This window comes from Parasteatoda tepidariorum, chromosome 9 (genome assembly GCF_043381705.1).
Source record: "Parasteatoda tepidariorum isolate YZ-2023 chromosome 9, CAS_Ptep_4.0, whole genome shotgun sequence".
NCBI lineage: Eukaryota > Metazoa > Arthropoda > Arachnida > Araneae > Theridiidae > Parasteatoda > Parasteatoda tepidariorum.
In genome coordinates, this window is record NC_092212.1 from 90,807,056 (window position 1) to 90,824,574 (window position 17,519).

A 17,519-nucleotide genomic window follows, 5' to 3' on the forward strand; every position below is an offset into this window, starting at 1 on the left:
AATACACGAGAAAGATATTGCGTAAAGTATGTCCTGTAGAAGAAATTGTGACACAAAGAAACATGTAAAAGTAACGCACAAGAAACATTAACACGTAATATATAATAATGCACAAATATAAAAATAACGCATAAGAAAAGTAAACGCGTAAGTATAGTAAAGTATAAAGGAGGTAAATAAAACATGAGGAAAAATAACGCGAAAACTTAAAATTAATGAATATGAAAAATGAAAGTAGCCCATAAAAGAGTAACTGCACAAACGTAAATAAAGGAAAGTAAGGTACAAAAAGTAAAATAAAATATTAGTAAATAAAAACACAAAAAAGTAATGCATGAGAAAATTAAACGCGTAAAGGAATAAATACAGAAAAATATAGTAAAATAAAGAGCTAATTAAAAAATGTGAATTAATGTATGAAGAAATTTAACTCGTAAAAGTAACGTAAAAAGGAAATAAACACGTAAATGTTACGCATATGATAAGTAAAGTAAAAGTTATAAAACTAAGTAAAATGTGTGTAATTTAAAACATAAAAAAAGTAAAGCGTAAAAATAGATTTTGAAGAATTGCAAAAAATTTTGATCTTTTATCCAACATCATTTTTATTTTACTGAATAATGCAAGTAGAAATCGCAAAATTTGACAGTTTAAATTACGTCTACATATTATTATTAAGGCACATAGCCCCAGAGTTCTGTTTATTTTTTTTTTGGAAATGCAGAGAATCTATGAAAAAGAAATTGGGTTAACAATGTTAAATAATCAAATATTTATAATGATGATTTCAGGTGACATACGTTTATTAACTATTTTAAAAGCAAATGTTGTAACCTATTTTGTAAGGTGGACATTTGTTGTTTCACAATTCGTTTCTTTCATGTTGAGGCATTGTGGTCCCTTTTTTTTTAAAAAAAAAACGTGGCCTTCAAATAAAAATGGAAAATTTTAAACAATTAAAAAAAATCTATTTTTGTTCATAAATTAAGACAATTTCTTTTGAGCTTTTTTATCAAAAATATAACAGACGTTACAAGGTTCATTTATGAAATAAAGAAAAATGTTGAGAATCAAGCAAATAATAAAATAATTATAAGAATGCTGTAAACAATTTGTAGTAATTCCCAAAATTTATAATAAAACATTCGTTTTCGATTAAAAGAGTAGAGATTGGCAGACAATTGTTGAATCGCAAATTGTTATATTTAGTTCCCCTTACGACTAGAAGCGACCGTTAATTTTGCCCTATACAGTTCAGAATTGATAAAATTAAACTGGAAACTTTAAAATGTTTTGTTCTAAACAAAGTAATTCGGAAAATTAAAAGTAGTATATTTTATTTTTATTTTGTGATAATATTTAAAGTTTGCCCCTTTTTTAATGTAGTCTTGTATACGTATGATCTTCCAAATATGTATTCCTTTTGTGTGTGTGTGTGTGTCTTTTATTTTTCGTTAAGTTCAGAATTTTTTATTGCAGGATCCAAAGACAGGTAGACTTGTAGATTAGAGACCGGTACCGACGAGTTGCAAAACTGTTTGACCGGCAATTCACTGTTCTTTCTATGTATACCATCCTCGTCATCATAGTTTCGTCTTCATTGTTCCTGTTTAGGTAGATCAACATGATATAGATGAAATTCCAGTGACTGAAAGAGTCACGTGATCTGAGTTATGACTGATGAAATAAGCAAGATCATCTTCCATGTACGTTAAAGATAAAACTGTAAAGGCTGACTAAGTTATCTTACTTTAAGGAAAAGTTATTATTTTACAGATTATCCTCGCGAATGTAATTAAAATGCATTGTGTGTGTGTTTTTTTTTTCATTTATCCCTAACACATAAATTATGGCGTTAAAAAATATTATCGCAAATATTTAATCTTGAAACTAAAATTGCAAAAATATAGATTTACCTATATTTATAAATTGGTTAATAGTGACAAAAGTACTCCTTTTTTAACTTATATTTTTTATGAGAAGATTTAAAAAGCTTAGTTTAAAACGCCGAACGCCAAATTTTAACTTAAAATTTCGGCCCCAATTATGAAGTTACTGTTAATTAAAAAAACTCATAAAGGTAATGCATATGTAAAATAAGTGCGTAAGGGAAACACATAAGAAAATCAAAAGTTTCAAAAATTAATGGATGAATATAAATGAAATGAATAATTACTATAAATAAGTATAAGCTACGCATAAAAGCGAAGAAATTCATTTGAAAAATAAACGCGCAAAAATAACTTATATGAATAGTATAAGTAACGCGTAAAAATATAAGTAAACGTGTAAGATATTCATAAATAACTACTGCGTAAAAGCTACGTACAAATAATGGTAAATGTGTGTTATAACTAATATAAAAATCTAGTTTCATTAGTAAAAGTGAAGTATAAAGACTTAAAGCTTTTATAATTTTTATTTTGAACTTTAAGTAAACTATTATAAGTAATGAGTAAAAAAATGCAGCGTATAAGTAATAGTAAATAAGAAGTGATAAAAATTATTAATGCATAAATACCTCATTTTATTAATAAGTCAACTCCTTATCATATGATCAATACTCTAGCCAAATAATTTTTAATCAGTATACGAATAGACTTTATCGATTGATCCTATTATAATCGGCTGATATGTTTGATCATTGCTCGAGTATATTCTCTTTTAATCTGTACTCGAAACTCGCCTTATTTTAATGAATATTCTAAGTCACTTTTCGAAACGCCCCCTTATATGACCTGAGTATTTTATCCCTCTAAGCTAATTTTCATCGGTTCTCAAAACCGCGATTAATTGATCAAAACGTGAGCCCTGTATTATTCAACAATACTCGAACTCTCATATCATCGGTATTCGAACATTCATTTAATAATTTATCGATGTTGCAAGCATTTGAACACTTTTTTAAACAAATCTTTGTTAAATGTTCGAACATACTTTATTATTAACAATCAAACCTCCAAGTTCGGAATAAATAGCAAATCCGCTATGATTTGAAACCTATCTTTTAAATACTTTTCTAACGTATACTCTTACGTACAGTACACGACTGGTTTCATTTCTCTCTTTGAGCAGAAGCTACGATTTCTCTCATCATGACGTCATGCTGCACACAGATCTGGGAGATCGCTAGCAAAGATATTATGAAAACTTAGTATCATTCTTTCTGTAAAAATAAGTTTGATTTTTTCTTGATATTAGCTTCCAAACTTTATGCAATTAACATATTATTTCCCTTCAAAAGCATAGTTTAAAAAAATTTTCTTGGCCAAAATATTAAATACCATTTTTAACTAATAAAAATATTTTACTAGTTGTCGTAAATAATGACACTATGAATAGTTTATTTTAAAATTTTCAGTTTTAACTTTTATTATTAAACAAAATTAAAGCATATATCGACACGTTTTAGTTACGTATTCTTCGATAACAATTTGTATAGATGGCTTAAATTTAGAATTATAGACTTTGCTGCTAATGGCAATTTGTTCATACGTAATCATTAGGAAACATCAACATTTAGGCGCTAATTACTGAAGCAAAATAATAATTTAGGTTCATAATAGTATTAGAAATTTTACAATTGCTTATATATATTTAAATTTTAGAGAACATTATCAAAAGAAATCATAAATATCTAGAATAAGAACATTAAATTTTTTTTTATAAAATCAGGAGAATTTTAACTATTAATTATTTATACTATTCCTTTAATTTTCTTTGACTTAAATCCATTTTCTTGCCCGCCATTCTTTTTGAAGTAACGAGTCGGTTTCTATTTAGAAGGCAAATTCTTATAAAAGTTCTTCAACGTATTACAGATTTATATTAACTAGGCCATTTCGTTTGCCACGTTGAATCCGTTCTTTATATAGTTGTTCATTTATTTTAGGGAATACGTGGAAAATTATATTTTTTCCTTTAGTGTTTCTATCAGAATTTTTGCAAGTTGCAATCGCGTAAACTAGCATTTCGTTAATAATTTTAGATTTTTAGTAATTCACTTCATAAAAACAGGTGAAAATCACTATAGAATACACGAATGTCTTGAATTACTTCGCAAAAAGGAATGCTCCAATGTTAGTTAGACCGAACACTCCGTTCTTGAAGTAAAAGTTCAATCTTTGCGCCGCCGTGACGTCACAAGGAGAAAATTGGAGGCTTGGTGCGGTGAGAGTTTCTTCCAAACAGTGAACCTTTCTTTCTATTCTCTCTTTAACCCTGACTCGAACCTACTTTATTTTAATATTGATTTTCAAACCTTCTATTGTTAGTACTGGAACCCACATAGTTTTGATCAATACTCAAAATCGCCATATTATTATAGATTCTCGATCTGACTCTCAGTTTTTTGGTACTTGAACCTATTATCACTTGATCTAAAATCGAATCTACTATTTCTATGTCAGTTCTCAAATACTCCTTTTTTTTTATTGGTGATCGAACTTGCAATTGTTGATTAGTCATCGAGCGAACACTGTCACGATAACCTTACCATTTGATCAACATTTAAGTTTACTATCATTTGATTATTATTCAGTATCTATCATTTCAACACGTTTTAGTTCTCGTACCCATTAACAATGTTTTGGTATTTAAAACTTTCTATCATTTGATCAGCATTCGAGCCTACTATCTTTTGAACATATTTCTGAACACTTTTTCCAACTTAGTTAAAGTCCATATCACTATATTTTTATCCGTACTTAGAGCTCGCTATCATTTAATCAATAATCGAACCTTCTATTTTCCATCAGTACTCGAAACCAATATCCCCAACAGTAATTTTTTTTACTATCATTTGAACTTTACTCTATCCTACTATCAATTATTTCTTCCAATTTTTCATTTATTATAGTAATAATCGTACCAATTTGGTCAAAATAATTTTCAGCATTAAATTCCAGATTCTGCGTTATTTACTTCTCAGCGGACACTTCTGTTTAGCTGTTTTTACCCAGGGCAGGGGCGGACCCAGAAATTTTTCCTGGGGAGCGAGGGTCATAGACTCAAATACCCTCCCTCAATTAATTTTTTTATAAAAAAAATTTTAAATATTTTTTTTTGAAAAAAAAAACTGAGGTTTTTAATGTTAGTCTTCTCATTTATTTTTTTCATAATGAACAATACATAAATAATTCAAGTATTCAAAATCTTTAAATAATAAATGTAATGCGTTTTTTTAGAAACTTTGGCAAATACAACCTTTCGTTAAACCTAATGAAGAGCGCTTCAACATTATTAATGTTTACAATGAAACAATGACTAGTTTCGTTTTAATCTTTTGGATCATGATTAGATGGAGAAAAAAAAAATCGATTTTTCCGTCCAACCTAGGTGTATATGCCCCCTTAAATAATTTTTAAAGCATTTTATTTCTTTTGTAAACTGTTAAAAAAATTATTATTATTTTCAATTTGGCGGCCCGCTGGATCCGCCATTGATGACCCAGGGTTTCCACTTGATTTTGTTATGGTTTTGAAAGATGACTCCCACACGAAATAACATTTTGCTGACTTAATTTGTGAGCCTTTATGAGCATTTTTTAAGAAAGGAATTTTACTTTTAAATTTTATTCTAAGAATGTAAAACAATGATACATTATTTGCAGGGGGGGGGGATTTCCATTTTTGACCGAATCATAAATTAGCGACAGCAATTCTTCTTAAATCTTATTGGTGATGAAGCTATAAGTTATAAATAACATAGTTGCAGGGCTGATTGTGCTCCGGAAAAAATCCGGATTTTTCGCTAACAGTGATCCGGAAGTTTCCGGAGATCGAAGGTCGAGACATTTCAAAAAATCATTGATCACGAAAGTTTACGGAAATCAAATTTTCAAAGGTGAGATTTAAAAAGTTTATTTTGTTTGCAAGGGAGAGAGCCAGATACATTTTTTATTAGTAAATAGTTATCATAATCATAAACTAAGGAAAGAAAGATATATTTGTTAATTTTAGTTACTTCTCCAGGTCATCATAGGTATGTGTAAATGGTATAGTTATGTGTAAAATTTTTAATATATATTGTAAGTAAACTAAGAAATATTGAGAAAAAGGGAAAAAAACTTTTTCTAATTTTTTTCAATTTAAACTGTTTTTTTGTTGTTTTTTTTACTCAAGAAATTTTCCGGAATTTTGACTTGGGCTCACAATCACCGCCTGTAGTTGTCAACTTTTCCTATTTCCCCTGGAAGATTTAACTTTTATATTTTAAGCAAAATTTAAACTTTGATATTTTATTCAGTGTTTAATATATTTGATTTAAAATGTTCTTGTTGGCCATTATACCTTATCAATGCAACCATCTATATAACAGGACTGATTGTGCTCCTGAAAAATTCCGGATTTTTCGCTAACAGTGATCCGGAGTTAGAAGATCCAGACGTTTCAAAAGATCAAATTTTCAAAGGTGGAACTTAAAAACGCAGTTTATTTTATTTGTTTGTAAGGAAGAGCCAGAGAGATACATTATAAGCTTATATTCATGATTAATATTCATCTTTTATCAGTGAATAGTTGTTATAATCATAAACTCAGCGAATTTATTTGTAGCTTTAAGCTAAGAATTTTTTAAATTGGGTTAATCATGAACACAGAAGTTTAAGTTTCTGGCCAATTCCCTCCTTATAGGAGATAAAAATTTAGAGCTCCCCCCCCCAACTAAAAAATTTATAATAATAAAATAGGCTATATGCAACATTTTAGATTTTTACATTCATGACTAATTCCAAGAGTTTTTCATGAATTAGCGAAGTTACTATTTTCTCGGACAAAAACGCAACAATAAATTTAATAAACCATTATAATAACATTCATTGAAATGATAGGTACAATAACCAAAACTGTTATACTCTGCATCTTCATATGTATAGATTTTTAATTTAAAAAAACAGAGTAAAGAAAGTGTGAAAGTAGTTGAAAAAAAATAAAAAAGCAAAAAAAAATTTTTTTTTCCCAGCAGACTTATATTTTAAAGATACTTTTCTTGTTTGTACATCAGAAAGGAAAGAAATAATCCTGATTTTTCTGTTCTCATTTCGAAATTAAAAAAAAATCGCCAATGACTGGCTTGTTGCAGATAGAATCTCAAACTAATAAAATAAAAAATGATAAAAATTCTGAAATCACAGAAGTTTAAAAAATAATTCGCTCTAGAAATGATATTTTTTCTTTCATTCTTTGAAAGAATACCATAATTTTTAAATAACAGGATTCAAATTCAGATATTCGAAACACCATGAAATTGGGTAGGGGGTATATTCCAATTTAAAAATTAGATTTTTCGGTGACCTAAATCGATGACTTTCCATGATTCTTTAAAAAATTAGTTAAAATCATGACAAATTTTGTTCAAAACTGAAATTCATAACTCTCCAGGTGTGCATATACCCTGTTTATGATTTTTTAAAAAAATAAATAAATAAATAAATCTTAATCTCAAAAAGGATGTGTTAGGAAATGCAGATAGCTGTTGACATTTAATAAAAATTCAAAATTTCTTAAAAGTTATTAAAATAACAAATTCGTTTTTATAGTCTAAGTATTTATTGGTAAGTTGAATGAATAATGATAAATAATCATTGTACATTTCAATAAATAAAAACTTCATCATACATTATTCCAGAATATTTTAGTATATATTTTCTTATTAAATTATTGTCAAAACATGCTCAAAATTTCATATAAAATTCTGTCAAAAATAAATGCCTTTACATAACAAAATCCATGTTTTCATAAGAAACATTGATTACACTATCATAATCTAATGTATAAAATAATTAAAAGTAAGAATTTTTTTTAATTTTAATAATACGTAGATAAGTTTCATGTAAATTTCGATTAATATAATTCATAAGTCACAAAATATACATGATGTAAGATATTTATACTATGATATTATAATTTAATTAACAATTTCATTTTATACATACAATTTTATCATCTTCATATCATTACATACAATTTTAAGATTTAACTAGCAACATGGGTGCAAGTTGGAAAAAAAGGCCAAGACTGAAAATTTTTTGATTGAAATACCTAACATACGCAATACCCACTCGACATATGCAAACTATCTAAGAAAGCTTTACCATAATACATCAAGTTTAAATACGGTACAAAAAATATTTATTCATCTGTCTTTTGATAAAATAACAACAGCACATAAGAAAGTAGACCAATAACGCAGACCTAAAAAATATTTTTAAGGACAGAAAAAAAATATTCCAATTTCCGTCTTCGAGTCAGTCTTGTTTCCGTCTTACTTCCGTCCGCGGACATTTTAGAAAGACGGAAATCCGTCCTGGGGACAGAAGACTTGCACCCATGACTAGTAAGCTCATTCCCATTTATACAAAATTAAATATTCATTAACATATACATTCTAAAGAAATAATGACATTTTTATAAAAATATATCAAACACTGAGACTAAAGTACGCAAAAAAAATTGGTATTTAATCTTGTTTGCAAAATATAATTTGATAAAAATTTAACGCATATATAAAAGGAGTACACAGGTCAGAAATACAAGTGTCAGGCACATGCAGTACCGAGATACACAAGTGACAGGCGCACACAGCTAAAATAATTTCTTATAAAGATTTTCTTCGAATTTTCAACATTTTTAAATAAATAATCTTTTGGTTTTGAAAAAAGAATCACAAACAGAAAACATATACAAGCATGCAGAGTTTGCAATTATTAAATAGGCTTCTTTTTGTAAATAAATAAAAATTAAAATAAATAAAGATTGAAAATCAATTTGAAAAAAAAATATAACTTTGTACCAAAATAAATGCTTTACAAAAGCAGCCAAACAATGAAATATATATACATACAGAATGTTCTATAATTACTGTCTTTGATATCTATTTTTAGCATCAACGTCAAAAAAATTATGAGGACCCATATGTTGCCGTAAACCAATGTTTAAGCGAACCAACCCAATCAAAATCCAACAAATTTTTGTATATATAGAACTAAAGAATAGAAAACTAGTTTAGATATCAGTTTTATCAAATTTTCTGATATGAATCTCTTATAGATTTTCTGAAACAGATAATTTTTGGTAACTATTAAATACACAAAATGGTCTATACAGGAAATTCTTTTAATATAAAAGGAAATATTAAAATGCCAAAACTATATTACTTTAATAACTATAAATATAATTTTGCTGCAATAATGTTAGTTTATGATAGTTTGCAGTACAAACAATTTAGGATAATATATAAATGTCGTGAAATGCATAAAATGTTCCAGGAAAACAATTTTAGGGATATTTCAAAAGAAAAAATGAAAATCTGCTTAATTTTAAAAACTCTAAATTTTCTTTTAATTTCTGTTAGTGATATTACTTATGTGCTATAAAAATTATTGCATACTGTATAAAAAGTAGGCATAACTTCATGAAAACTGAAATTTTTATAAAAAAAAATTAAAAACAAAAACAACATTATGAATATAAATTTTTCTGTTGGAGAGATACAGTTAAAAAAAAAAAAAGGTTTCGTCTGATTGAGACAGACTTGACTATAAATATTTTTATTTATGCTGTTTACATTTTTCAAATGATAATTTTAAATAGAAATAAAAATTGCATTCACTTAATTTAGCTGTGACTAGCACTTTCAGAGCTAAACAAATATTTTGAACTGATTTAAAAATAATAAGTTCTCAATAAAAATAAATAAATAAAATATTTAAAAGTTTTCAACTCATAATATAAATTATCTTTTCTTTATTGTTTGATAATATTACTTATTTAAACAGGGCTCTCTTTCTCTATTTTCAAAATAAAGCTTCAGAGCTTTAAGAATTTTCAAGGAAAAAAAAAAGCACAAAGCTTCAGGGGGAAAAAAATAAAGAGGATGTAAATATTTTAAAATCTATATTGAAATACTTAAGTAACTTAATAGCAATTAATGAACAAGTTCCAAAAATTAAGAAAAAAAAACATTTTGCCATTGAAACAGACGACACAGGTTGAAATTAATTGCAATAAATGCCCACTCAATAGTCAAGAAAATTTTCTCAATTTTTTCTTAAATTTAAATTTTATGGGTCAATAAAATTTTTTTGCTTCCAGTTCTCTGAACTTCATGGCATAAAAAAAATAACAGTTATCCTATTTAAAAATGAACCCTTTTTATGAGCATACATTTGCCCCATGATTGCACTAATTAAATGTAACTTGAAAAATTTTTGGTGACAAATTTTTTCATTTTAAAGAATTTCTAAACAACTTCAAAGAATTTACAATTATTTCCAATAGCCTATGAAAATTGAAAGTCGAGCACTTCTCAAGGATATTTAAAGACTATGACTGCCAAAGTCTCAAGACCTGTTAAAGTCTCAAGAAAATAAAAATTTTAATAAAAAACTATTTTTATAAGGAGTTTTTTTTTTTTAAATCAAATTTTTCGAATATCAGCAAATTTTTTAAAATTACACAAAAACTAGGAAACTTTCAATTTATACAAAATTTCTGGTCAAATTATTCCTGGTCAGATCTTGTGAAAGTAGTAGATACAGAGAGAACATTCTATTTTTCTATAATTCATACACAATAAAAATGCGCAGAAAATCTACAAATTTTTAATAATACCGTATTTTACAGGAAAAAAATTTGAAATGTTATGCTACCATACTAAATTAAAAAGTATAAAAAAGGGCAAAAATATAATAGTTCTCCATAAAAATTATTTGACAGCAAATAAATAAAAACTGAAATAGTAAAGTAGGAACAAAGTACAAAAGAGCATTGCTGCGAATATGGACTGGAAAAAATACTGTAGATTTCACAAAATATAAATTCTATGATATTTACTGCATAATATACTAAATATTTTACAGATAGGGAATTTTTATTGTCATCAAAATACAAAAATTTTATATTTACCAGTTATGATTGACATTAAACGGACTTGAAATGCTTTTAACTTATGTTACCTCACAATTTTTAATAGTATTTTATTATTGATAGTTTAAAGATGTTTTAATTAATTTAAAAAGAGAGAATCCAAATAAAAATAAACCAAAAAATTTTTCAATAAGAAAAAAAGTTTCAAATTGAATACTATAAATGAAGCTCACTTCATTATGTAACACTAATTTAAATATTCACGCAAAGCAATAAACTGTGAAAAATTCTATTTCAATAGGGATTTTTTAGGAAACTTAATTTTAGGGACTTTTCTAAAATGTACAAAAACTAGGAGATTGGATTAGACCAGTACAGCGGGAGAAACTGGCAAAATCCAGTAGAGTTGGCAGCTATGAAAAGAGAAATGTATAACATTTTCATTATTCAATACTGAAATTTTCGGTGTCTCACATTACACTATTTACTTATAAAAATACACCACAATTATAAAAACATGAATGAAAAAAAAAATCAATTACTGTTTATAGAAAAATAGTCACATTAAAATATTATATTAGTCAATCAATATAATTTTAAAGAATTTTCTTTCATAGATTCTCAAAAAATCTGTTTAGATCAACTTCTTGAATTCTGGTTTTTATTATACAACTTAAAGGCAGAAAATGAAGGGGAGAATGTTAATTGTAGAGATGCTGTGTTTCCCGTTCCATGCTCAAGTTAACCACGTTCAGAAGCTCACTTAAGGCTGAATAGTTAAGCTCTTCTGGTTTAGGCAACTCTTCTTGAAAAGATCTTGCCTTGAAAACATTACTTTTGCAGGTCGAGGAGACGCTAATACCCTTTTCTCCGTTACTACCAATACCACTCTTCTCGACAGTATGTCTTAACCACGGAAACTGTGGAATAACGAAAGAAATTTACTATTACAATACAAAGTAACATAATGGCAAAAATATGACACAACAATTAATATAAAAATTTTATTTTAGTTACTTTTTATTAAATAATTAAAAAATTTTCTCCCATATTATAAAACTGAAATTAATTAATTGAATTTTATTAATGAATTAATATTTGAAAAAAAAAGAACTGTATTAACACCATGCATTATTTTTATTTACAATAAAAAAATTTATTGAAAAATGTCTACGTACATTAAAAGAAGAGGGGGGACAATTTTTTACTGAATTATTAGTCTATAACAATTTCTCCTGTAAAAAAAAAAAAAAAAAAAAAAAAAAAAAAAAAAAANAAAAAAAAAAAAAAAAAAAAAAAAAAAAAAAAAAAAATCGCACAGGAAAAATAATAGCTTTATTTATCGCCTGCATAAAATTAAATGATCCTTTTGTACAGTTCTTACAAACTATTATATTTGATGTTTCAAAGCAGACAATATTATCAGATGTACCTTTAACTTGCATTTGGTGGCATAGCTAACAGTGAACGAGAAAGAGCATATGTCCCTGGTTGTAGCATTAGAGATGAGCTAAATTTGTGAGGAAAAAATTTTCTACGAATTTTAGAATAAATTTTTATCCCTTTTTAACATCCCCTCTCCAGTTTCATCTGCCAATTACAGGCCTAATAGCTACTAACAATTTGTATCTCATTTACCTAATAATTGAATAGGATGTGTGTTATTGTGGTATTGTGTTTATTATTTTTTTTAAAATACAAATTTTCTTTACTCAAAATAATAAATAAATAACTACAGAATGTTCTGAATTTTTTTCTTTCTAAATACATACATTTTTCAAGCTCTAAGCAAAATGATTGATTTAAAATGTTCTAAATAAAGTTAAATTGTTTCTCAAAAAATTTAAACTGAGTTGCTTACCTCACATAAATAAACAAAATAAAAGTAAATTAAAAAAATATATATAAAAACTTCACTGATCAATTTTAAGTCATAATATGGAAATAAGTAAGTAGATATGGAAATACGTAAAAACAAATGTAATAAAAAGAAAAGCAGTGGTATCTGATGCAAAAACAATTATTAATTTACAATAAAAATATTTATTATCAAAATTTTGCTTTAAACAGTAAAAATAATTTAATTATTTTAAATCTTAGTTGCACAGTACGATTAATTATGTATCTTGGTATCGTATTTAAAATACCAATAAGTGCATGAGAATTTTTTTTGTAAATCAAAATGTGAAATGTTTCTACACATTTGTGCCTGTTAATAACCTGTTTTGTTACAGTTCACTTCAATTATTATTTCTTTCCTTTCCATTATTAGTGTGAATTTTTAAAAATAAAAAAAAAATTTCAAATGATGTTGCCTTTCATTTAATAATCTGTAACTTGATCAAAATTTATATTTAGGTATAAGTCATTATTTCTAAATCTTCGATTTTTTACTTTGAAAATGATACCTTATTTGTTTAATATTAAGTTTAAAATTTTGGTCATCTGGTTGCCCAACTTGAAACCTGTACCTGTACAGTGCAGAATAAAAATACAAGGTTACGTTTTCCTTCTTTCTAATAAACAAATATAATTAATAAAAATTTATATTCTAAGTTTATACATCATTTAAAATGTTTTTCATACTTTCTTTGTTTCTGGCCAGCTTTTTAGGGTAAAAGGAGAAACAGTTTCGGAAATATCTCTGAAATGTTTGCGAAACATTTACAAACTGTCGACATTGTGATTAATACACAATTCGAATTTTGAATCAAAAATCAAATATTTACCAACAACAGAAACATTTAATGTTGAAATCTAGTTCATAAAAGAACCTTTTTCTTTTCAATAAAACATGCTATAAACGGTTAAAATGAAATTCAGAAAATTAGCATCAATGCAACAATTGTAACGATTTCGCTATTAGCGATTCAAAAAAATAAGTGATTGGTTGGCCTTGCTAAGAAAAAATAATTCATTGGATGAGAAGACAAAAGCTTTCAGAAAAGAGTGCAAGATAAAATCTATTATTAAATTATAACCAACAAGTTTTTTAAAAGTTAAAAACACTAAAACATTTTGTTAAAAGAGAAAAATACCCCTAAAGCATTGGAACAAACTTGAATGAATTCAGCCTGGGGAGCACAAATATCCCTCCACCTCTATTACAATTTTTGCCTTTCCTAAACTGCTTCATCTCCCAAAGAGGTAAAAGATTTTGCCATTCATTTAGCAACAGTTTCATATGGCATTCTAGTTTATCAGGGAAAGAATGCAAGAAAAGTAATACTAAGCTGATGATATTTCAACTGCTTGATTTCAGTCTAAATAAAGAGGATATAACAGATGGTAAAATAATTCCAGCTTTTCTTTAAAATTCTTTGATTTTTCAAGGTTTTTATCAACATTTCACTGACTTTCCCAGATTTCTTCCAGTAAAAAAAATTCCCCGATAATTCCAGGTTTTCCAAGTGGATAGCCCCCCTTTTTTTCCAAAAAAAAAAAAAAAAAAGATACATCCTTTATTTACATACATAAATTTTACTTAATATTTTGGAGAATTTTTTTTTTAATTACAAAATTCTTAATATCAATAAATGTAAGAAATTTTCCTTAATGGAAATAGTTAGTGTGAATCATCATTTTGAAATTTGTGCTCGCAGAATACTTACAAAATGAGAATCGTGAAATCGCCACTCGGTCTCTGCAATGATATGTCTGTCATTGGGACATTGTTCAAGAACATTCCATAAGAACCATTTTGAGTTATGTAAGAATCAGAAATCAGCACTTCAGTGAAGCTTTCAGTTGAATATTCACCTTCTGCGTCTACATGCAGTCCATACCTATCAAATTTATCATATGCTTGTGAAATTTTCAAAGAACATTTTATATTTTAATAAAATATGACTCTGAGTGGGGATATTGTTAGACAAATCCATTTTAAAAATTAGATTTTTCGACTACCTAAATTTATGACTTTCCTTGAATTTTTTAAAAAATAGTGAAAACCATGACTTTTCAGGTGCTTGTACCTTGCTTGTAATAAAAAATAGGATACACAGAATACATGTTCTACTTTGATAAAAAAAAAAAAAAACAATTATGTATCTGCTGATCCTAAATTTTTTTATCTCATCAAAATGCTTGATGTCACATTTTTTATTACCCTCTGGTTCCCCCCTAGCCACAAACTATCCCTTTTTCTCATCTTGAAGCACATCGGCTGCTAAACATCCACATTTTCAACAAAAAGGTTTCTTTAATAATAGGTAAGTAAGAAATGTAAGTATAGAAAATGTGATACAAATTTAAAATGAATTATATTTTAATCCAGTCACCATTTAAAAATGTATCCATACCTGCAACATTGGAGAAATGAAATACTGGAGATTTTATCAGTAACATATTTCAGGTTACAAATTGACTTTTGATACATCATGCATAATCATGTAAATCAAAAAGAGAAATTCAAAATTGGAAATATTATAAGCACTTACAGTTTGCAGGGGTCTGTTTGGTTTTTATGAGAGGTACCTATTTTGTGAAAATTAAAAATTATATTAAAAAATCAACACAAAAATATGGTAGTAAATACAAAAGATATTTTCAAATACTGTGCCTACAAATAAAAATCATTTATGACTGGTAAATTTTTAATTAATTTTTCCCCATATATTCAAAGATAATTTTGCTATATTAAAATTTTGGGTTTAAAATTGCATCTAAATTTAAAAATCCATAACATATATTGTCCATTTTTAAATTTCAACTTGAATTTTTTTTAAAAATAAAACATGCATTTAACAGTACTTTCACTAAAAGTTATTTTCATTATGAGAACCTTTCTCACTGGGTCATATAGAAAAAATGCTTCATCCATACATAATAATAAACGCGGGTGTGTGTGTGTCTGTAATTACATTATATCGCCCCAGAAGCCTCGTCCAAGCACGAAACTCGGCACATAATTGTGAAGAACGCTTCGCTTTGATATATTTGTCGCAAAACGCAGAGCTATAAGCGATAAGCAGAGAGCTCGCCGCACTTAACTGTACTCAATACTATTTATCGCTGTTTATAATTGTTATAATAAGTTTTTCTTCTTCTTTCCACGCTCTATTTTTTTTTATTCTTAAGCGAAGACGATAATTTTTGCAGCGATATAGAAATTGATACCATAAAAAATTATATAGAAATAGATACCATAAAAAATTAATTCGTTTTCGTGTTCTTTTCATGTATTTGCATTTTAGCTTTTTTTTTCTTAAGCGTTGTAGCTATATAATATATAAAATAGGAATTTAATTGTTTTTGAAGGAACGATCACACAGAAATTTGAGAATCCTAATTTTTTCGGGCTTCCTACGAGTTGCCTCACTAATACTAACATTTTTCTTACATAAACGATATTTTTAAAAATAACAAATATACATGTTACTAATTTAAAGTAACAGAAGCATCAACTTCAAAAAAAAAATAATAATAATAAAAAAATAAACTTTTCAGTTAAAATAATATAATTTTTTTATTTGAATACGTAACATTTTTTAAAAATTCTAATATTATGGCCGATATTTTCATACTTCGTAGGTGGAAAACACGGTAATTATTTCCTTTTTTGCATTTTGTAAATCATCATCACATTAAAAAAATAATTAAAAAAATCAAGAAATCCGTAGCATTAACATTTGGGGGAAGAAAAGAACGACGGCGAAATCACGCGTGCCAGACTCTTCGAAAAGGGGTTACTAAATACGTGCTTTCATTTCGAGATTCAGGTGTTGTTATAAACAATATCGTATTAAATATATAGAATTTAAAAACTTTGTGTACAATAGTAAAAACTACAAAGAATAGAAAGAAAATTTCTGCAGAAAAGAAAACCAAAATTTTTTACTTCCCAAAGGAAAAATCCTTCTGCAAGAACTCGGCCACATTCTGCGACAATGTTGTCACGATTTTTGCCACAGGACTCGAGAATACACGGGTAACAGGAGATAGTCGGAAAATACAGGATTCTTCGTTAAAAACCAGAAGACTTGGCAGGTATGTGTATTCAATTTTAAATAAAACCATGACAAAAGAAATCCAAGTTACCTTAGAATTACAAACAATGGTGTCTTGCAAGACTGCTTCCGCACTTCCCAGCAGCAATATTCCATGATCAGAAGCATTACTGTCAACAATGCACCTTCCATGGCGGACAACTCAGCAGATCCTTCTTCACTCTTAATATGACATTAACAATTTCTACAATTCTGGTGCTGCAACAGTTTAAAAAGACATCACTGTTGCCTGTTGCTTCAAGCACAATCTCCTTACAGGAGTCAACTCCAAAAATATTTAAGGAAAACGATACAAGGACTGATTGAATGATGTCTGAAAATGTTAAATGAATTACGAAGGTGCATAGTCAAATCCTTCAACAAAAAATAAGCACCTTTTAAGAACTCAAAATTTTTTTTTTAGGCACTATATACATTAACAAAATGCAAAATAATTTTCAAAGACTTCACATGATCATGATAAAGATAAATAGTTTCTGACAAAGAGCTCATTTCTGGACTATATTAGCCATTTTAAATTGATTAGGAAATTTTTTGGTTCGTTATCAGAGGGTGGAAAATGAAGCCTGAAATTTAGAATATCTAGCAAATTGCAGCAGAGTTGCTGATTTGATTGATTGATTTGCTCATTTACGTCGCACTAGAG

The 17,519-nt window shown here is 27.3% G+C and overlaps 1 long non-coding RNA gene across 1 annotated transcript; it reads right to left on the reverse strand.

The window, feature by feature from the left end:
- Positions 1 to 7,528: 7,528 nt before the first annotated feature.
- On the reverse strand, positions 7,529 to 14,809 carry LOC122272310 (uncharacterized). The gene is made up of 2 exons (XR_006226920.2): positions 14,477 to 14,809; positions 7,529 to 11,785 (listed from the first exon to the last, which is right to left on the reverse strand). It is a non-coding gene; the product is annotated as an uncharacterized lncRNA (long non-coding RNA).
- Positions 14,810 to 17,519: the final 2,710 nt, after the last annotated feature.